General features: G+C 38.6%; 1 long non-coding RNA gene and 1 other non-coding gene across 2 annotated transcripts in view; both read right to left on the bottom strand.

Annotated features, from left to right (window-relative positions):
* Gm29536 (predicted gene 29536) overlaps positions 1-24496 on the bottom strand; it is a 432889-nt gene that overhangs the window by 337188 nt on the left and 71205 nt on the right. The window lies entirely within an intron of this gene.
* Positions 18123-18266, bottom strand: LOC115487654. Its single transcript, XR_003949255.1, has one exon. It is a non-coding gene; the product is annotated as a small nucleolar RNA SNORA48 (small nucleolar RNA).

Here is a 24496-nt window from a genome sequence, read left to right on the forward strand (position 1 = left end):
GATTTCTATGGGCCATTTAAATTGGGTATCTTTGGAAATATAGTGCTTTCAAACCAGTAGTACTTAAATGTAAGAATTTATGTCATGGAGTCTCTATTTTGGGCTATGTTCTGGTTTTGGTTTGTATCATGAATTAGGCCAACAACTACTAATAACCTAAGGATCAATCATGATCAGTATATATTGCACAATATGGAATATCAATGTAAAAAAAGACAACTTGGGGGCATATGAATAGTAGAAATCCAAGTATCTTCATGGCATTCATGATGATTCTCTCAACTGGCTCTTAACTCTGAGCCTGTAAGTATGTTTAGAAGTTTTATCTCTTTTTTTTTAATCTTTGTGACAAATACTCAGAAGACACAGTTAAAGGGACGAGCAAGGACTTCTTTTGGCTTGTGGTTTTAACTCATGGTTGGTTGATGCACTTGTTTTTTAAGGTTATAATGAGGTGAAAGCATGAAGAAAAGGTATGGTTGTAGGAAAACCATTTGCCACAAGAAGCAAAAAGAAATAACAAAAATGAAGCCCAAGCCAAGTTTATATCAAATATCATTTACAGGCATATCATCAGAGACCACTTCTTCTAATTCAGCCCCATCTTTCATAGATTCATCTTCTAGTAGACTTCTAGTAGACTGTTGAATCCATAAAGGGCTCAAACTATTCATTAGGTCAAAGTGTTTCCGATATAACATCTCTGAGAATATCCTCAGAGACATCCCCAGAAGATTGCTCTCCTTATTATGTAGATATCTTTCAGTCTAATCACATTGAAACCAAAATTCACCACCACCGTGCACACATTTTCATTCTGTATCACCTTATATTTGACATGAGACCTGTGGGTTTGTTGGAGCTGTGTCCTGTGGATAGTTGAGATACCATTTTAGTCCTTTTACTTATTCGTTAAGCCAAAGAATGGTAGTTGAGAGTGGTTAAGCTTATTCTTCAGTAACAAGAAAACAATGTCTAGGAGTTTTAACGGGCCATTTCAGAATTCTTGTTAATGTATTTTTCCTTATTGCTTTAAAACTATTTCCATTTTGTCCTTTTCATAATTGAGTTGTAGACATTATACATGCCCTTGGCCTTTTAAAAAATATGAACTTTTGTCCTCTTCAGAAATGGAAAGCAAACATTAGATAGCAATAGATTCATCATTAAATTAACTACAAGAATGAGTCAGAATGAGTCTGACTGGGGTAGTCTAAGTCATTATAATAGATATTCACTATTGGAATTAGGAGAAATCATGTCCTTCTCTCTTCAACATACAGTCTGCTGTGGAGGATACTGGTCCATTTCAGTACCTATGGAGTGGCAGTTTTCTCTACTTTTTTGAAAGGCCATGCCATGACTTTTTTTTTTCCTTCTTGCCAACAGTCCCCTCCTTTGCCAGTTCAGTCATTTAATTCCCCTTTCCCAGGTCCGTGGCAAAGAAATATGAGTATGATTTACTTTTGTAGGCAACACAGATTACCATAATCAAAAGTTCAGTGATTTATAGCATTTTTAGGATTTGTTCTATGTATAGCCACAGCAAGTAAAGCTACCACCTACTTCCAATCCTGAGTCTTCCTTTCTGAACCCTATGGCCAGTGAGTATACATTAGATTGACAGGTTTTGTTGCCATGAGTACTTGGAAGGATTGGCTAGCCAGTCTTTATGTGCATCTTTTACTGTGGGGCTTCCAAGTCAAGAAGGTCACTAGGATTTTTACTGGCTTTGATTTGTATCTGTATGTGTGTGTATTAGTGTGATGAGTATAGAGAAATAATGAAAGCACCATTGTTTGTCTCCTAAAAGTTGCCTTCAATCATGTATATTTATATATTTTTTTATATTTTGAACATTTTTGTATCTTTTTCCTTGTATACTTCTGTATCATATTAAGAGGATGTATAAACTCATTTCAAAATGAATGTAAAATAATTGATTTTTGAAATTAAAATTAGCATACAATCTTAAGAGTACTCAGATTAGAAGAATGATGACAAATTAAGGGGAGGAAATGGGTTGAGCTATAAATATATTTACTAATGAGACTCGTGGAGGTTGCGGTTTGCATAGGAACACAGATGGCACTTTCAAATGGTTGATTTGAGAGGAGTATAATAAAGGTTGTTTACAAAGGCATGTGCAAACTTTAAGAAATAAAGCACAGCCTGGTATGGTAGCTATTAATCCAAGAACTTGGGAGGCAGAGAAAGTAGAGTCTCTGTGAGTTTGAGGCCAGCTGGATTTTATATAGTGAATTCTAGAAAAGACAGGATGACATATTGAGACCCTGTTTCAAACAAACAAACAAACAAACACAAAACCAAACAAACCCCTCCATATAAACACAAATGGAACAATAACAAATGCCATAAGGCACACTGCAACGTATCAGGAGGGGCTGCCTGTTAGAGGAAGGAGCAATAGCCCAGAACTGTGGGGAATGTGGAGATAAACCTGGCTGAGGAAGAACTGGGATGGAAAATTAGGTACCACAAGCTCCCATGACTCCATGAAGAGTCCTGAGCCATTGTACACCGTGTATGATCTGACATTGCTCCCGGTATACTGGTGAGACAATACAAAGGACCCACGGTGGCTGCTTCCCTGTCTTCACAGAAATCTCCACGGGGGTGTGGACATTGGACCCTCCCCTACAGGCTGCTTGATAGACCAGTCAGATTCTGCTAAACAACACAGGTTGGACCTCAATTTGCTCTTGAATACATAAACATACCCTAATTGGCTAAAAAGCTACATATAAGCTTGTATAATAAAAAATAAAGTTAGCTCTACACTGTGATGCTGGTCTCTGGAGTCTGAATCCTGGGCATCTTCATGGGTTCCACCTCTAAACCTCCCCCAGCACACACACACATCCCAGTGGGAAGTAGTTGGATTCAAGGCCCTTGAATAGAACCTGCCTTAGAAAAAGATATCCTCAGTGCAGATGGCCAGGGCTCAGGAAAGTGCAGGGCAAACCGCCACCTCAGGCTCCTCCCTAGCTCTGCCCTGCTACCAGAATTCCTAGATTATTAAAGGGATGGAAATGAGAACCCACAAAGGCAATGCTCTACCTCTGGACTTGAAGCAGGAAGTAGAAGATAAAACCTCCACCAACAGAAAAGGCCTGTCAAAAGGACCTTTTTCCCATTTCTTGCTTCTAATCCAGTTTATAAGAATGGCAGACAATTGCAGACCTTAGCAGTAGGCTATTGGAGAAGTGCAAAGGTCACAGTGTGGGATAAAAAGGAAAAGAAAAGAAAGCAGAAACTCTTCATTGGAAACACTTCTAAACACACTTAGCACACTCAGTATTCAAAAAGGAACTTAAGAAACCTGTTCATTGAACACTCATACAATGGGCATGATCGAGCAAGCTTCCAATGATATTTGCCCACTTTGTAGGGTTTGAAACTGAAGCAGGCAATTAAATAACAGACCACGCAAAAACACCAACATTTCACTTTTTTCGTTTCTCATCCAGTTTTTTTTTTTTCTTTCTCACATTTCTGAACCATTTCTAGGGGCAGAATTAGAACATTTTCTAGAAATACTCACCCATACAAATTTCAATAAATATTTCAAATGTAAGCAGAGGACACTTACTCCTACAGCAAAAGCAATTTCAGACCTGGCCCAATCATAAGACAACCAGCTGGGATCCAGAAACCCTGAGAAATGACATGGGCTTAGCTGAAGACCTGGTGTAAATGGTTAGAGGAGATAAAAAAAGTGATGACAGAGAGAGTGCAAAGCCTTCGTATGTGCTCCCTTCATGTTTCTCTTCAGAGTCATACTCAATCTCCCTGTTGATCTATGTATCCAAATAAGGCAGGCAGGAACTCTCCCTTAAAGTAAGAGAGTTCTCTATCATATATTGTTTATAGAGAGTGGTCATTGTTAATGTCCCTCATGGCTTTCACATATTACAGTAGAAAGAACTGCATGTTAGGCTTAACCATGGAAAGTCTTCCTGAGTTAATTCTCTCTCTCTCTCTCTCTCTCTCTCTCTCTCTCTCTCTCTCTCTCTCTCTCCCTCCCTCCCTCCCTCCCTCCCCCCCTCCCTCCCTCCCTCTCTCTCTCTCTGTGTGCTGGGAGTATGCATTTCTCCTAGCTCTCAAGATCAACATTATTTCTATTTATTTGCTCTTATGTAAGTATACACAGGTAACTCAGGCTTAATTCAACAATACAAAAATACCCAGTTAGTGTTGTTTTGTTTGTCTTTATTGTTGATTCAATGTTCTGTTGATAAGTAAATGTTTTTAGTGCTGAGAATTTAGTATTGGATTGGGTCAGGATGCCCATCTTTAAGAAACACCGACTCTCCTCCCTCAACTGTTGATAACTGCTTGTAGATCTCCATCTGGGGGTAGGGTCTTGTGAGATTTTTCCCCCTTCCATACTGGTATGTGTTTGTGTGTCAAGTCGACAAGTGGTCAATTGTACTGGCTGGTTTTGTGTGTCAACTTGACACTGACTGGAGTTATCACAGAGAAAGGAGCTTCAGTTGGGGAAATGCCTTCACGAGATCCAGCTGTAAGGCATTTTCTCAATTAGTGATCAATGGGGGAAGTCCCTTTGTGGGTGGTGCCATCTCTGGGCTGGGAGTCTTGGTTCTATAAGAGAGCAGGCTGAGCAAGCCAGGGGAAGCAAGCCAGTAAAAAACATCCTTCCATGGCCTCTGCATCAGCTCCTGCTTCCTGACCTGCTTGAATTCCAGTCCTGACTTCTTTTGGTGATAAACAGCAATGTGGAAAGTGTAAGCTGAATAAACCCTTTCCTCCCCAACTTGCTTCTTGGTCAAGATGTTTGTACAGGAATAGAAACCCTGACTAAGACAATAATAGCTATCTTAAAAAAGAAAGTCTCACTTAGGGTTTCTTCTTATTTAATTTTTCTTTTATGGCAAAAGTTAATCATAACTTTGGCATAAAGTGTGATAGTAGAATAGACTTTTCCTCTCTGGTCAGAGTCTAAAACTTCCTGGGGATTTAAAAATATTTTTATATATTAATTTTCACATATCAATACTTTATAAATTTATGTATGTATGCTTTGGGTATTCTTTTTCTAGAAATCACTTACATATTGCTAGAAAGAATCCTCCAGGAAAAACATCTCTTTCATCAGGAAGGGACATATGTAAAATAAAGTTTGAAAAGCACTATATGTTTTATATGAAGGAGTTACACACACTCATTAAAACATGAAGTTAATTCAGTATGTGCTTCAACCTACAAACACAAACACACACATACACAAACATACTACTACTACTACTGCTACTACAAGGACATAAAAATGTTATAAATGGTGTTTTGTTCTGGATAATGACCCATCTTCACTGTACCTCCTAGATTTATGATTATCGTGAGTTTTACAACCACAAAATGCACATATTCCTTAAACACGCCCAGGAAAGGAGCCCAGTGTGCAATAGAGAGGAAAGGATTCCTTGTGGAACATGAATGTCTAAAATAGGCCTAATGCAATGAAAGGGGAGCGTGACCTCTGACTGCAGGTGCATTGTGGTTGAGATGATCTGAGTAGGAAAAGTGAGTGAGAACAGCAGGATACCAAAATGCTCCATCCTCCATCCTGGTTCCAAAAATGTCCACTTGCATAAATCATTTCGTTTATCTATAGAGGCAAAGAACTGCTCATCTGACTGCATGTCTGTGTGATGTGGTGTATACATGCTTATACTTGTTTATGTGTGGTTGCATATGTACATGTGTGAGCATGCATTTGGAGGTCAGAAATTAAGCTTGGTTTCTTTGTCAATCAATTTTGATCTTGATTATTTTTATATGTGATCAATTTTCACCGAAATTTATACTATGTATAAGAATGTATTTGTTTTAATAGCCAGAAGCTGGAAAGAACCCAGATGCCCCACAACAGAGGAATGGATACAGAAAATGTGGTACATTTACACAATGGAGTACTATACAGCTATTAAAAAGAATGAATTTATGAAATTCCTAAGCAAATGGATGGACCTGGAGGGCATCATCCTGAGTGAGGTAACTCAATCACAAAGGAACTCACACAATATGTACTCACTGATAAAGTGGATATTAGCCCAGAAACTTAGGATACCCAAGATATAAGATACAATTTGCTAAACGCATGAAACTCAAGAAGAACGAAGACCAAAGTGTGGACACTTTGCCCCTTCTTAGAAATGGGAACAAAACACCCATGGAAGGAGTTACAGAGACAAAGTTTGGAGCTGTGACGAAAGGATGGACCATGTACTGATTGCCATATGCAGGGATCGATCCCATAATCAGCTTCCAAACACTGACACTATTGCATACACAAGCAAGATTTTGCTGAAAGGACCCAGATATAGCTGTCTCTTGTGAGACTATGCCGGGGCCTAGCAAACACAGAGGTGGATGCTCACAGTCAGCTATTGGATGGGTCACACGGCCCCCAATGGAGGAGCTAGAGAAAGTACCCAAGGAGCTAAAGGGAACTGCAACCCTATAGGTGGCACAACAATATGAACTAAGCAGTACCCCTGAGCTCTTGTCTCTAGCTGCATATGTATCAAAAGATGGCCTAGTCAGCCATCACTGGAAAGAGAGGCCCTTTGGATTTGCAAACTTTATATGCCCCAGTACAGGGGAACACCAGGGCCAAAAAGGGGGAGTGGGTGAGTAGGGGATTGGGGGGGTGGGTATGGGGGACTTTTGGGATAGCATTGGAAATGTAAACGAGGAAAATACCTAATAAAAAAAAGAGAGAGAAAAAAAAGAATGTATTTGTTTGCAGGTATATGTGTGCTCTGCATGGTGGAGGCCAGAAGAGGGCCTTGGAGCCGCAGGAACTGGAGTTACAGACAGTTATAGCCATATTGTAGGTGCTGGGAACTGAGCCTGGGTCTTCTGAAAGAGCAATGAGTACTCATGATCACTGAGTAATCTTTCTCTAGCCTACTGCCTTATGCTTAGAGAGAAGATCTTTCACTCTATTTGTGTTCACAGATTCGGCTAGACTGGCTGGCTTGTCCAGCAAGCCCCAGGATTCCTGTCTCTCTCCCCAGTGCTGGGGTTACAGGTATATACTGCCATGGATAAATTTTTATGTCTATGTTGGAGATCTGAACTCAGGAACTTGTACTTGCATGCAAGCACTTTAACTGACTGGGCCATTGCCCTACTGTTTAAATATTTACTTGATTAACTTAAATACTAGTTTCCTTTTATTTTCATTTGGTATGGATATTTTGCCTACATGTATATGTCCACCTTGTGCATGCCTAGAACCTGTGGAGGCCAGAAAAGAGCTGTAGATCTCTGGGAATTGAAATGTCAGATAGTTTTGAGCTACTGTATAGGTGATAGGAATTGAAGCTCAGCTCTCTGAAAGAACCCTCAGCAAGTGTTCTTACCCATTGAGTCATATCTTCAGCCATAAAAGTATAATAGCTTTGTCTAGTTTAACTAGTAGTATAAGTGATTACTATGTAAGATTAAAATAGCAAAGGTTTGAAATATAACATACTTCCTCTGAATCTTTGTATAGGAAACTAAGTATTTGAGGTGTAGGTATAGGCCAAACAAGTTGGTGTAGAATCTTAGATTAGTAACAGGCTTCTCATCAATATATTTGATATAGAGTGCGTTAGTTGAATACACTGACTCCTTAAGGGGCTTCCCCTTTCATTATCATCACACAAGCAATCACTGACAAACTAAGCACAGGCTACAGAATGTGGCCTTTGTAGTCTTGCCAGTTACAGACATTTCAGTTGTCACCAACATATGTTTTGAAACTACAACTTAACTATGGGATATTTTATCTTCAATGAAAAAATGTTAAGGAATACAACACCTCTAAAATTATTGTTTTAAAAAGATAGAAATTTAGGCTCTGTGTGGTTTGAGAAGCCTTATGTTCTCCTTTGGTATCTTGAAGACACAGGTATGGTGAAGGGGGGCCTCAGTTGTTCAATATGTGATGCAAATGAGGCCAGCATTTTAGGGTACCACACCATTCCCTCACCATCAGGGTTCTAGATAGCTTTTCTAAAGTCCCTCCTCCTGCAGGCTACCCTTGGGTTGTCCTCCTTATAAGCACCACCTGCTGATTCTCTTCCTTTATTCTGAAAGCTACTCAGAATACCTCATCTAAGTGAATTTCTACAAGTGACCCCAGAGGAAGTCTGGATGAGGAACAATACAAGCCGGAACAGGTCACTTGGACTGCCTGTGTCCCAAAATTATTTAGCAGATGAAGCACAGCTGACCCTTGATTCTCTAGGAGATGATTAAATGTTTTTAAAGCATTGGAAACCAACTTTCCAAGATAGCAATTAGTGTCCCCTCCTTAGCCAAGCATCTTTCTTTATCTCTTTCTTTTGCTTTTGTTTTAGAATCTCATGCAGGTGTATGAGCTTTGATTTATTTGCTCTTATGTAAATATACACAGGTAACTCAGGCTTAATTCAACAATACAAAAATACCCCGTTAGTGTTGCTTTGTTTGTTTTTATTGTTCGTTCGATGTGCTGTTTATAAGTAAATGTTTTTAGTGCTGAGAATTTAGTGTTGGATATCTGGTCAGGATGGCAATCTTTAAGAAACACCGACTCTCCTCCCTCAACTGTTGATAACTGCTTGTAGAACTCCATCTGGGGGTAGGGTCTTGTGAGATTTTTCTCCCCTTCCATACTGGTATGTCAACAGGTGGTGGTGTTCACATCTTGTTTTGGCAGCCATATTGTTGAGATTTTATAGGTGTAGCTTCCCTTTCCTATAGAGAACACACAATCCCACAGCAGAAAACCTGGTCCTCTGGCTCTGATAATCTTTCTACCTAATCTTCCATGATGTTTCCTGAGCCTTAGGCACTAGAGTTGCATTGTAGATGTATCCACTGGGACTGAGGACCCTGTGGTCAGTTTTATTCTTTGTTTTGACCAGTTATGGCTTTCTCTAACAATCTCCATCTTCTGAAAGAAAAAATGATACTTCTTTGATGAGGGTGGGTATGAGGACCTGTGTGTATAAGGACCTACTGAGACTGCAGCTAGAGATTGTGCTGGCTTGATAGCCTAACCAAATGCTCATGGCTGGTGAGGTCAGAAAACCAACAGGGACACCAATTATGCTCAGGATATTTAGACCTAAACAGGTCTGTAATTAAAATTGATTTAAAATACATGTATCACTTAATAATAGCTATCTTTAAAAAGGAAGTCTCCCTTAGGGTTTCTTTTTATTTGATTGTTTTATGGCAAAGGTTAATCATAACTTTGACATAATGTTTGAACGTACAATAGACTTTTCCTCTCTGGTCAGAGTCTAAAACTCCCTGGGGTTTTAAAAATATTTTTATCTATTAATTTTCATATATCAATACTATATTAATTTATGTATGTATGCTTAGGGGTATTCTTTTTCTAAAAATAACTTATATATTGCCATAAAGAATTCTCCAGGAAAAACATCTCTTTTATTAGGAAGGAACATATGTAAAAAACAAGTTTGAAAAGCAGTTTATTTTTTTATATGAAGGAGTTACACACACTCATTAAAACATGAAGTTAATTCAGTATGTGCTTCAACCTATAAAGCACACACACACACAAACACTACTACTACTACTACTACTACTACTACAACTGCAAGGATGTAAAAGTGTTATAAATGGTGTTTTGTTCTGGATAATGACACATCTTCACAGGACCTCCTAGATTTCTTATTATTATGAGTTTTACAACTACAAAATGCACATATTCCTTAAACATGCCCAGGAAAGGAGCCCTGTGTGCAATAGTGAGGAAAGGATTCCTTGTGGAACATGAGTGCCTAAAATAGGCCTAATGCAAAGAAAGGCGAGCGTGACCTCTGACTGTGGCAGGTGCATTGTGGTTGAGATGACTAAGGATGAAAGGTGAGTGAGAACAGCGGGATACCAAAATGCTCCATCCTCCATCCTAGTTCCAAAAATGTCTACTTGTATAAATCGCTTCCTTTATCTACATCGGCAAAGAATTGCTCATCTGACGGCATGTCTGTGTGATTTGGTGTATATGTGTGTGCTTGCATATGTACATGTGTGAGCATGCATTCGGAGGTCAGAAATTAAGCTTGGTTTCTTTGTCAATCACTTTTGATCTTGATTATTTTTTATATGTGATCACCTTCCACCACTATTTATACTATGTATAAGAATGTATTTGTTTGCAGGTATATGTGTGCTCTGCATGGTGGAGGCCAGAAGAGGGCCTTGGAGCCGCAGGAACTGGAGTTACAGACAGTTATAGCCATATTGTAGGTGCTGGGAACTGAGCCTGGGTCTTCTGAAAGAGCAATGAGTACTCATGATCACTGAGTAATCTTTCTCTAGCCTACTGCCTTATGCTTAGAGAGAAGATCTTTCACTCTATTTGTGTTCACAGATTCGGCTAGACTGGCTGGCTTGTCCAGCAAGCCCCAGGATTCCTGTCTCTCTCTCCCCAGTGCTGGGGTTACAGGTATATACTGCCATGGATAAATTTTATATCTATGTTGGAGATCTGAACTCAGGAACTTGTACTTGCATGCAAGCACTTTAACTGACTGGGCCATTGCCCTACTGTTTAAATATTTACTTGATTAACTTAAATACTAGTTTCCTTTTATTTTCATTTGGTATGGATATTTTGCCTACATGTATATGTCCACCTTGTGCATGCCTAGAACCTGTGGAGGCCAGAAAAGAGCTGCAGATCTCTGGGAATTGAAATGACAGATAGTTTTGAGCTACTGTGTAGGTGATAGGAATTGAAGCTCAGCTCTCTGAAAGAACCCTCAGCAAGTGTTCTTACCCATTGAGTCATATCTTCAGCCATAGAAGTATAATAGCTTTGTCTAGCTTAATAGTATAATAGTGATTACAATGTAAGATTAAGATAGCAATTGTTTGTAATATAACATACTTATTCTGAACCTTCGTATAGGAAACTAAGTATTTGAGGTGTAGGTATAGGCCAAACAAGTTGGTGTAGAATCTTAGATTAGTAACAGGCTTCTCATCAATATATTTGATATAGAGTGTGTTAGTTGAATACACTGAATCCTTAAGGGGCTTCCCCTTTCATTGTCATCACACAAGCAATCACTGACAAACTAAGCACAGGCTACAGAATGTGGCCTTTGTAGTCTTGCCAGTTACAGACATCTCAATTGTCACCAACATATGTTTTGAAACTACAACTTAACTCTGGGATATTATATCTTCAATGAAAAATGTTAAGCAATACAAAAACCTCTATGATTATTGATTTTAAAAGGTAGAAATTTAGGCTGTGTGTGGTTTGAGAAGCCTTAAGTCCTCCTTTGGTATCTTGAAGACAAAGAGGCATGGTAAGGGGAGGCCTTAGTTGCTGAAGATCTGATGCAAATGAGGCCAGCATTTTAGGGTACCACACCCTTCCTCCACTATCAGGGTTCTAGACAGCTTTTCTAGAGTCCTTCTCCCCTGCATTCTACCCTAGGGTTGTCCTCCTAAGTACCACCTGCTGATTCTCTTCCTTTATTCTGAAAGCTACTCAGAATCTCTCATCTAAGTGAATTTCTACAAGTGACTTCAGAGAAAGTCTGGATGAGGAACAATACAAGCCGGGACAGGTCACTTGGACTGCCTGTGTCCCAAAATTATTTAGCAGATGAAGCACAGCTGTCCCTTGATTCTCTAGAAAATGATTAAATATTTTTAAAGCTTTCGAAACCAACTTTCCAAGATAGCAATTAGTGTCCCTTTCTTAGCCAAGTATCTTTCTTTTCTTTACCTTTTTTCTTTCCTTTCTCTTTGTCTTTTTCTTTTCTTTTAGAATTTCATAAATGTATGGTGCTTTGATCAAATCTGTTCTGCATTGCCTTTACATCAGTTGCTTCCCTATACCAATCATCTATTTTCCTCCCTACTTTATGTGTTCCTTTTTAAGCCTTTAAAAAAATCTGCCAGTGTGTACATAGCTATAGACAACATCTCCTGTAAATGTAGAAAGCTGGTCCCCAACTCCATCAGTTGTCAGTACTTCCTCAGATAGTGGGGGACTTCATCCCTTCCCCTCGCTTGATCTTGAGCTGGCCTCATGCACAAAGTCACATCCAGTGAGTTGGTATGCCATATCTTGAAAACACTCATGACCTCTGCCTCTTACAAACATTCTGCAATGATCCCTGAGCCTTCAGAGTTGGCTATAATATAACGGTCCTATTTGGCACTGAATACTCCACAGTGTCTCATTGCCTGTGTGATGACCCATTGTGTATCTTTGTGCTAATTGCATCTACTGCAAAAACAAGCTTCTTTGAGGAGGGTCGAGAGATGCTCACATTTATGCTTACCCCGGTGTCTTGAACTTACTGGCTTATCATTGGCATGACAGGTCAAGCTGATGCTTCGGGTTTTCTTCCTAACAAAAAATGGGACCAGCCAGCTTCTGTGGACTCTGCATTCTCATCTCTCCTGACAGAATTATCTCTTCTTCTAAAAAGTTGTTTATCAGATTTAGCTCACTATTTTATGTTCTTTTCTTTAAAGGCTGATAATTCAGTCATTCTTTTTAACAGTGGTAGAGTCAAAGCTCCTGCACTGACTTGATAGAGTAAGTGCTCAATAAATATTTGTTGGTTGCTTTATTTCATATAAATAGCTAAATAAATTTGGACAATTCAAAACAGATAAATATTCACGATGGCAGCATCTGATGATAGGGCTGGCATGTCACATATTTTATTAGGTTCTGCCCTGAATAACATCCAGCCCACATAATGCAGAGAATAAGGTATGGATGAATATAGTCAATCTAAGAAGGCATTTCAGAGAACTTCACATACATTTTAGTCACGTAGCACTCTCAATCAAACCACAGAGATTTGATTGCTGTATGTCTCCCATTCATTGTTGAATTCTATCTTTGCTATCTAATAATGCACATTGAATGCAAAGTGAAGAGCATATTGAGGGTTATTATCTAAACTCTAGACAGCCAAAGAAAGATTTTGAAATTATAGAGTTACCTTTTGGCAATATGCAAATTCTATGATGACAAGTCCTTTTGTGCCTGAGACAGCCATAGTTCTCTGTAATTCTTTCATTTTCATTGACTGTACATAGTAACCCAAAAAGGGAAGATATGCTATTCAAAATCTTTTGAAATTATGACAATAATTTGAGTAACTTGTGTATCTTTCTCTTTTTTCCAAAAGTTACACTTTTTCTGTGTGGGAATATCCATCAGCTATCTGTTCTCTACACATTATTCATGTGCTGGATACTGAATTGATGATAGAAAGCTTAGTTGCTTTCAAACAGCATGGTCAGTGACTGGGAGGCAGAGTCTTGTCCAACAGGGACCTATAAGTAGAGAACATTAGACAAATAAATAAATTACTATTGCTAGGAATACAGTACTATAAGAAAACTTGATACAAACTTCTGGGTTTACAAGGAGATTGTGTATGTGCATGGTGGGAGGTGACTTACCTATTTAACCCTGGCTCACTTGGACCTCATTATTTTAGACCAGGCTTTCTTTGAACTCTCAGATATTCCCCTGATTCTATCCCCCAACCCCTATTGGAGGGGATATTCAGAAAATTACAAATAACCATCTTTCCTTGTGACATAAAATGAGACAGAGAAAGATGCCCAAATTATTAATGGGTACATAGCCTCAAAATATAACACAGAATGCTGTATCTAGATTTATATATATATATATATATACATATGTATATATGTATATATATATATATATATATATATATATATATATATATATATAATCAACATTTGATTTTAAAGAAGGGAGAAATTATACCTTGAAAAGAAGGATTTAGAATTCTGCATTATTATAGTCAGGTTAAACCATGCTACACTGAAGAGTAAATGACACAAACAATTTAAAAAAGCAAAGGCTAGTGTTACCTTCCCATTATGTGGCCATTGTATGTGCATCCAGAAAAAAAAAATCTGTTCCAAACAATCATTCATCTACTTTGTCTCTGTATTTTGCCATCTAAGACCACTGACTTATAGGGTCTCTGACACAAGGGACAGGAGAGATTGCACATGGAATTTTTATTCAGTTCAGAAGTGATGGGTGTCACTTCCACTCACATGTGACTGGAAGAAGTCACATGTTTCTGTTTAATTGTATCAGCACTAAAAAGTATGGTTCCTTTGAGTATCCAGGCAATGGAGAAGAGCTGGGCCTACATGAACACTGATTTCAAATGAGTTTTCTAAGGGAGAATTGAGAGCATTTAATGTGATCCTTGAAGAAAGAATGGAAATTTAAGCATTTCAAGAGAGAAAATGACATGTATACAAGCAAGGAGTGTACATGGTGTTGGAGGGGATATTCAGAAAATTACAAATAACCATCTTTCCTTGTGACATAAAATGAGAAAGTAGAGAAAGATGCCTAAAATATTAATGGATACATAGCCTCAAAATATAACACAGAATGCTGTATCTAGATAAAAGCATGGGTACCAAACTTCACTGGCAATGGATTCTTATTTGGATTCTTATTTAGAACTTACTGACCTTTCTTTTGTACAACCATTTGTGGTAAAACAGAGTAAGGAGAGAGAAGAGATATAGAAATCCTTTGCATGATAATACAGGCGATTTGAAATATCAGGGTGTGAAAAAATAAAAAGAAAGGACATTCAAGAAGGACTTATAGGCAACATCTCTAACTCCCAAAACATAGCTGAATTTGGAGGGGTGGAAAGAAAGAGTAACTGACCTTGGAGCTGGGGCTCTGAGGTTGGAACCCATGTTTCAACCAGATCACAAACAAAGGAAAGGAATGTTAGCCCCCACTAAATACATGCCTAGATAGAAGTCACCTATATAAGGGAGTAGTGGTTAAGATACAAGACTGAGGCTCTAAACACCAAAGGTCTTCAGTTTCAAATCCTGTGTCATTTGCCAATTCGGTAGCTGGCTTAAACTCTCTAGACTTCATCATCAGAAAAGCAAGGATGCTAAGGATAAATTCACCATAAGCTTGCTGTAAACATGAGAGTGGTTCCTTGCAAAAACTTTTTTTAAAAGATTCATTTCTTTTAATGTGAGTACACTGTTGGTCTCTTCAGACACACCAGAATAGGGTATAGGGATGGTTGTGAGCTATCATGTGATTGCTGGGAATTGAACTCAGAACCTCTGAACTCACAGCAATCAGTGCTCATAATCTTTGAACCATTGCCACAGCCCTTCATTTTTGTAAAAAATGAGATGCAGGTTAATAAAATGACTATTTCGGTGAGATAGAAAGACATGGATTGTTATGTGGACGTAGGGGAAAACGCAGCTCAGCACTCCAGAGTCTGGTTGAAACATCTTGCCAGCTGAGGGGTTGCTCACTCTGCTTCCCCCATCATGCTTATGTAAAGGATGCGTCAGTGATACATGAAGTAAGAATTCCAATATAATTACATTAGCCATGAAGATGGCTGTGGGAGTTTGAATGCTTAGTCACCAGGAAGTGGAGCTGTTTGAAAGGCTTAGGAGTGGGTGTGGGTGTGGGTGTGTGACCATTTTGGAGGAAGTGTGTCACTGAGGTGACCTTTGAGGTTTCAAGCACCCATGCCCAGTCAAGAACTCTCCTCTCTTCCTCCCTCCTACTTCTCTGTCTTTCTGTGGACCAGGATGTATCTCTCAGCTACTACTCCAATGTTTGCCTAAATGCTGCCGTGCTCCCTGCCATGACAATTATAGACTAAACCTCTGGAACTGTCAGCAAGCCACCATTTAAATGCTTTTCTCTTATAAGAGTTGCCTTGGTCATGGTGTCTTCTCACAGCAATAGACAGTGACTAAGACAGTAACTAACAGGGAGATAATATATAGAAGTAATAATGTTATGATTACAATGAACCAGGTTCCATGTCTGAGCACATCTGTCATCAAGTGTGGTCTCATTGTTTTCCTGGATAATTTCTAGCAATGTCACAATCAAGATATCTAACTTTTGTATACAATAACAAACATCTTACTTCTTCTGTTATCTGAGTTTTACCTTCCCAAGGATATCTCAGTCCATTGCAAAACAAGAACCACCCTGTGATCCTATTTCAACATTTTGCTAGCACATTAGCAATAACTTCAGAGTTCACTGAAATTGTCTGTTACTATTATAAAGGCAGTGAAGTGCAATCCTCTGTTGAAGTCCAAATCCACACTGGGTATGTTTTATGCTTTTTTTCTGAGCATCTCTGAAATTTCTGTGCTGTCCTAAAATTCAAAGCCCTTGACTTTAACTGAGTGATGGTGTTTTCGTTCCTTTTTCTGTAGCTATGATAAAATATTTCGCCAGAGCACCACAAGGGAGGAAGAAATGATTCTGTCTCATGGTTCATTCATACTGTTCATCATGATAGGAAAGTTGAGGTAGTGGGAATGTGGAACAGCTGGTTGCATCACACATCTATAGTCAAAAGGCAGGGGTGATGATGTCATGCTTCTGTTCAATTCCCTTTCTCTACTTACAGAGTCCAGGATCCAAGCCAGGAAATGGTACCACCCACAGTAGATGGGACTTCCCACCTCAATTAATATAATCAAAATAATGCCCAGATCCCCATTTCTTAGAACCTGTCAAATTGACAATTAATAATACTAACTGTGACAAGTAGCCTCTAAAAACTCAGGCTGCTGTGGGTGGCTTTGTGAGCTACACCTCTTTCCTGCCCCTACTGTTACTGCCATTGTGATATAGAAAGAATAGAGCCCATATTTGTCTTTCAGAAGAAAAAAATGCTTGTTAAATTTGATTATTTTGATTATCTCTGGCATAGTGGGGCCCCTGTAACTTCTGCTGTTGGTGCTAGAAATTCATCAAGAAAGTGTGACACAATTTGTTGGGATCAGAACAAATGAATGTTTTCCCTATTCTTCCAAAGTTCATCATCCAGAAGACACATGAAAAGCCTTTACATGGTTCGAGGATTCTTCCAGAAATCAAGTGCTTTTTCAGCACTGCTCCTCATATTTTGTTACAGTTCAAGTTTATTGACAAGATGATACTGCCTGTACCCGAAGAATGAGTAACAGAACAGTGAGGAGCTTTGAGGTCAAGAGAAGAACAAGATGAATAATGTTCCCTAGACTTGGGAAAGGTTGAAAGCCTTTGGTCCTGCAGATTTGAGGTCATGGTTTTACTGTCTGTCAGCACCCTCCAAGGGGGCAGAGTTTGCTTGAAGAAGAAGGTCCTAGACTTGGAGAACTCATACTTGATGGCTATTGTTTTGCTCTACATGTGGGTTAAAAACAGCAACATAGTTCAGCCTGATAAAACCTCTGCACGGAGATGGAGGCACTGAAGTGGTCAAAATAAGGACAAAGGACAGGAGACAATTTCAGATGATTTTGGACTCTATTACATTCTCTGAGAGCAAAGACAGCAGCAAGGACTGTAATTTTCTATCTCCTTTGCCTGGTCAGTAACAGTCAACTTCAAGAAGCTAAAATCCCTGAAATATGTATTCCCCAAATCACCACATATGTGTGCACATTGTTTGCTTGTCAAGAGAAGGTGATTTTTACTCTTGGGTGGTATAGGGGATCAAACCTAGTGTCTTACATAGTCTGGAGCTCCTAGACTGCACCTTCCTAGTCCTCTGAGCTGCTACTTTAATGTATAAGTCTCATCCCTATGAGAGTGTCTTACAAGAGGCTAAGAGAAAAGATTAAACAGTATCAGTTCATTGATTAAAGCAACGGTTCTCAACCTTCCTAATGCTGTGACCCTTTAATACAGTTTTTCATGCTGTGGTGACCTCCAACTATACAATTATTTTGTTGTCACTTCATAACTGTAATTTTGCTACTTTTATGAATTATAATGTTAAACATCTGATATGCAGGATATTTGATATACGACCCCCTGTGAAAGGGTCATTTGAGCCTCCCCAGGTTCAGAAGCACTGGACTAAAGAAAGGTCCAAATCAGCAGGGTAGGAGTGGCAAGGCAAAATCAAATCAAGTATTTAGTAAACATCAGAATGTGTATATGACAGTGGAACTTTCTGGAAGACAAGGGCCATCTTGAATAAATTTTATTTTCATAAAACTGCCTCTATATCATTTTTTAATGTACCCTAGGCATGAAACAGCTTTTGCCACCAAGCCAGGCATCAAGCTAAGATGATCCAAGGACTGTCATCTGCTTTGCTCCTGACTGATATAAGAACACCACCACAAACAAGGTACCTCTTTGCCCATTGCCAGGGGTGCTCTATATCATTTTAATCTTCTTAAACTTATTGAAAATTATTTTGTGGTTTTATCTTGAAGAAAGAACAAAAATATGCAGTAAACTTGGGGGGTTACAGTAACCTATAATTATAATTTACATCAAAACATGTCATAATGTTATTTAGTCTCTTGTGTTTACAAGTCTTCCCTTTTCTCCTTCTTTTCTTTCCACTTCTCTTCCTTTTTCCCTCCCTTTCTTCCTTCACCCCATTACCCCATTTGCTTCTTTTTTCTGTTCTTCCCTTTGTGTAAGTAGCCCTAATAATTACTGAAAGTTGAATATCTCCTAATCCAATGGCAAATTGGTCAGTTTCTCACTTTAACACAGACAGACAGACAGACAGACAGACACAGAGCACAGACACACAGATACACACACGTTGTGTTTAGGTCGATACAAAGTTTTAGGTCTTCATGAAGAAGTCTGTCATTATGAAACAGTCTTCTTTATTTCTGGCTTCATGTGAATACGTAATCATTGATATTATTATATCCTATACAGTCTTGTTCTTCTTTCTGGGTATATGTCTTTCCAACCATTCAGACCGACTGTGTCTTTGTATTTGTATTTGAAGAGTATCTCATGTTGTAGCCTAGAGTTGACTCTTAGATTTTATTTATTCTAAGAATCTAAGCACCTTACTACTTGTACAGTACTGTGACATGGTTAAGATAACTTTAGTGTATTATTTTTAGATTTTCTAAGTAATAATTTCTGGTTTTATTCTCCTTTTCTTGGCTTATTATATATTATCTGTGTGTAGTTATTAAAAATGTCTGCTTGCTATATCTGGTCAATGCATTTAAAACATTGAAAATACTATATTTAATTATTATAATCAAAATATCAAAATATTATTGGCAATTACATTTACTATTAGGTTCTTTGGGGAAATTGAAACATTTCCAAAAATCTATATAGTTTTTAAAAAGTGGAAAACTTATGGGGAGCCAGGAGAGAAATCAGAAACAACGAAAGAGCTGACACAGGGACCAAAAAAGATAAATGAGCAGATACATTTGGCCTGAAGATGAGAAAGCTCAAAGATAACATTTGTCTTTAAATCAATGGAGAATTTCATATGGTGACCAGATGTTTTCATCTTTACCCAGAAGAAAAGAAAGTACCACTAACTGTAGCATAGTGGACTTAACAATCTCGGGGGGTGGGGCAGGAGAACTATATGAACTCTTCAGATGTGCTACAAAGATAAAGTTCCTGAAAAATAGTAATAGTCACTATGGTGCCTTTAAGAATAATTCTTCTTTATTCCTGATGTCTGTCATGTCTCATTTTTCTTAAAGAATGCCTGCAATCATTTAGCCTTTGGTGATATTTACCAGGCATTCATTGCCTACACAGAGAGGAACAGATGAAATGAGATTGGTTAAACGCTTAAGTTTCACAATCAACTGCCAATGTTATTTTCCTCTTGATATGACTAAGACAAAAAGTACAAAATAAAATCACACGTTTATTCAGGCATAGAGTTTAATACAGATTTTGTAATTAACAATAACATGTCCTGTCAAATTAATACAGTATGTTTAATATAACCATGTCCCAGGGCTGGGGAGATGGCTTTGTCAGTAAAGTGCTTTCTGCTCAAGCATGAAGAAAAGCCAAGCATGATGGTATGTGCCTGTCATTCCAGGGATGCGGAAGGGGCAACAAGAAGATTCTTGGAGCTCACTGGCTGGTCATACTAACCTAAAAATGGTGACCCCAGATCCCAATGAGAGACCTTGTCTAACAAATAGGATGGATGACTCCTAAGAAATAATATTGGAGGCTGTCCTACAACTTTCACATTCGTGTGCACAGACAGACAGACAGACAGACAGACAGACACATCATATGCACAAACATACAATCCATCCAAACATCTATGCATACTAATTATATTAATATCAATATAATTAATATATTTTTAATTTTATTAATAGATGAACAAAGTTGAGTGTGCTTTTCTGAGTGTACCCAGTGTTCATGTGAACATTTTTTTCCAGCCAGTGAATCTTTCCATATTCTGTCATTGATATTATTACCTTCTTAGAAGACTTCCTCTTCCATCTGGATGTCCATTATTTAACTAAACAAGGCAACTTGTGAAGAGATATGCATGTAGATGATACTTGTAAGCCTTTAGAAGTCATTATATCACAGCCTATGGATATTACAGAGTCCTCTAAAAGGGGCTGCCATCACTTACCTCTGCCTACTCATGTTAAATGGTGGAATTTAATTCCTATCATTTTTAATCTAGGCTGCTTTTAGTAATGTATGGAGCAATAATATTTAGGCAGTGACCTTCTCAGACCTTTGATGTTGGCTCATAAGAAAACTTACACTTTCTACCTGAGTCTCACTCTTGGGATTTTCTCATAGACACATTTACAATGCTACAAAAGGCTCAAACCATATCAAAAAGCCACATTTGGTGACAACTGAGGACCTTTGGAGTGGTCCACCTTGAACATTCTGTCAGTAACTGAATCTCAAACTGCTGCAAAACCGCTCTACTCAGCCTCTATCTTTTTTTTTCCATTTTTTATTAGGTATTTAGCTCATTTACATTTCCAATGCTATACCAAAATTCCCCCATACCCACCCACCCCCACTCCCCTACCCGCCCACTCCCCCTTTTTGGCCCTGGCGTTCCCCTGTTCTGGGGCATATAAAGTTTGTGTGTCCAATGGGCCTCTCTTTCCAGTGATGGCCGACTAGGCCATCTTTTGATACATATTCAGCCTCTATCTTTAAACAATCCAGCCATGCCTGTATTTACTGAGAATCCTGCTAAGCTGACTCAGAATACCCTCATGCTTGGTACATGCTCATTTTTAAATGATATATAATAAATTTCCTCATGTATATCTGATCAGTCTGCCTTTCTTCAACAAGAATCCTGTTCAGCCATTGTAGCAAGACCCCCTCTGCACCAGCTACTGTTCTCATGGCTATGGTAGAATATCTGACAGAAATAATTTAAAGGAGTAAGAATTTATTTCAGCTCATGGTTTAGGAGAATACAGTTCATTATGGCAAGAAATGTACAGCATGAGAAATCATCTTTCAGGTAGTAGGAGCTGATGTCATGGCTTTCTCCCATTTCCAAGATTCAAGAATCAGAAAGCTCAAGAGGAAATGTAGTTTGCCTAGATCCCTCACATCCCAGTCCAAAAATGTCCACAGCCCACCAGTTGGTACCTCTGAGGACCAAAGGTTTAAACACACGAATTTGTAGGGAATACTTCACATTTAAACCATAACATACCACCTTTCCATGAAGCAGTCTTTTTATTGTTTCCCATTCAATATGCCCATCAGCTACAAATATTCATACATATACGTATGTATTTATGTATATATATATATATCCTTTTTGTATCACTTTAACTATAGATTCAAGGCTGGACTCTGTTTAGCTCTGACATTGGTTATCCCTGGACTATCTTGAACCTGTAAGTTCCCTAATAAAGACACAGAAACATATTTATTGTAGCTTAGACCCTAGATGGGTACCTTCTAGCTAGCTCACCTAACTTAGATTAACCCAACTACTCTAGTCTGTGTCTACCACGTGACCCATTCCCTTTCATTCAGTCCGGGCACCTGTTCCTTACACCTCAGTGTCATGCTGGTGAATCTCCTTGCTTCACAAATCTTCCCCAAAGACCCCTCCCTGCCTGGAAGTCCTGCCTTTCCTCTCCTGCTTCAGCTCTTGTTCATCAGATCTTTATTCAACCAAGCAGAAGGTGATGCCCTGTATGTTTAACAGTACTAAAGTCTAGACAGTACTTAATTCTCTGTAGGTACAGAAATCACCATTTGACTAATACAAAGACAACCTTTACACAGTACATAAAAAGATTACCCCAGCAGTTGTTTTGTTGTTGTTGTTTTGTTTTGTTTTAAACAGCAGCACCCAGCCCTGCTGATCACTCTGATGACTATATCCCAGGGTGATTGCAATGAAAAACTCTGTGAGCTTCCCAGAGGAGACATTCAACCTTTCAAACTGTGGCAAACCATACTGAATTGTTGTTTAGAAACACTAAATTCTGTAGTGGTTTATTTTGCAAGGGGAATGTGGACTCTTTGAGAACTTTCTGAAACTTTTTTTTTAGTAAAAATGTACTTTAGTAGATGTATACAAGCATGTACCTCTTTAATACCTGCACCAAAAAAGCATATGTATATGCTTTTCTAGTTAGAAAGTAGATCTCAGGCTACAGAGGTGACTCTGTAAGCATTTCATCATGCTTACTACTCCTGCCAAGGACATGAATTTGGTTCTCAGCACCCCATTTAGGCAGTGAGTGAATACTCAACACTCCTGCTCCAAGGAGTGTTGCCTTCTATGGGCACCTGCAATATACATACCCACACAGAGACACTCACAACACATAATCAAAATGAAAATAAGTCTTTTAAAAACAAAGTAAGTAATAAGTAATATTGGATGGCACTTATAGCTGGATTAGCATGAATAGAATCACTATCTTATCTTTATTTTATAACAAAAAATTGAAAAAAATACTATCAATAACTGATGCTCTTGTTTTTAAGATAAAGTCTCACCATGTAGCACAGGCTAGACCTGAAGCAACAGTCTTCCCAACTCAGCTTCATGAGTGCTGAGATTGCCCTTCTATATCACAATCCCCAACAGGCACTTTCTTGCGTCTTCTTTTCCATTGTTAGTCTCATGAACATGTTGATAGCATTCTTTAATTTGGTACTCCTTACGAATGGGGGATGCTAGTGTCTTTACTTCCCTTACTGAAGACAACACAGACAACTGAAGTCCTGGGATAATTGATTCAATTTTTCCTGCTTGAGATTTAAATCAATGTGTCCTCATTTTCAAGTTTAGGCTTTTTTCCAGGAATCTCAGCCCAGACCGAGTTTAATAAACCAACACCAAATCTGGAAACATCACTCTTGGTTTCTGAGTTCTGAGGCCATAACTGCTTTGAGGAATGTCTTGCTTTTGAGAAACACACATTGGGAGAGATTGATGTTTTTACAAAGAATCCCAGAACAAAGAATTCAGATCAAATTTCACCCAGAACAGCATAACTTTGGTGTTTTTTCAAGATAAAAATTTGAATTTTATTCTAATGAAAACGGAATGCGATTTTTATAAAAGGGAATGCAAGACGAAGAGAGGAAAGTGTCTGGACCAAGTTCTCAGGATAGACTGGCAGTAGAGAAGCTTCTAGAATCCCCATCTCCTGTTTCCTATTACAGATGCCTCCCACCTCTCAATAGGTCTGAGACAAAGAATTATAACTTGGCAAATACAAGTGAGTTTTCCAAGGAACCTCAGTTAAAATCCTCACATGTATAAAATCAACACTGTCTCCTAACTGAAGAGATGAAGGAACATTGGTAGGTATAGTGTCTGGCATAGCTTTACCTCTGCTCACTGGACAGACTCAGAAACATTGCTTGACAACCAACTTGTCACATTTATTTTTCATGGTAGGCCATTCTTTCACAAGGAAGATGATCTACCATTTCTGCCACCCACCAGGATGCTTTTATCAATAGGAATGCTTTCTGCTTAGCATGGCTCAACGTGACATCCACAAGTGTTTATCGGGTGCTTGTGATATGGCAAATGTAGCTGAGAAAACGGATTTAAAATTTTACTTCATTGTAGTTAGTTTGAGTAGCCTATGTGATTAGTGGATGTCCAGTCTAGGTCACAAGAGAAACTTCTCTAACTTTGTAAACTGGGGGAAGATGAGGAACCAAAGGTTTTCTTTTCTTTGTCTGTTGCTTTGAGTCAGGATCTTGATTCAACATATACCATTGGCTTTGAGTCTCAAGTAAGGATTAATCCAATAAACTAGATGAAAACTAAATGACAAAATCCAGACTGGTTTGTTGTTCCTTTTTGTCACACTCTAAATGGATGAGAGTAGGGACATTAGGCCAAATACCAAAACCACAGTTAAAGTTAAGGTAAATGACAAACCCTCACAGCTACAGAAACTCCCAGTGTTTGGAAAGCTTGGAGAACCCTGGACTCTTAAATCTAGGACTCTTAAATCTAGCCAACACATAAGTGGATGCTCACAGTCAGCTATTGGATGGAGCACAGGGCCCCCAATGGAGGAGCTAGAGAAAGTATCCAAGGAGCTAAAGAGATCTGCAACCCTGTAGGTGCAACATTATGAACTAACCAGTACCCCG

This window comes from Mus musculus, chromosome 1, assembly GCF_000001635.26.
Source record: "Mus musculus strain C57BL/6J chromosome 1, GRCm38.p6 C57BL/6J".
Lineage (NCBI taxonomy): Eukaryota > Metazoa > Chordata > Mammalia > Rodentia > Muridae > Mus > Mus musculus.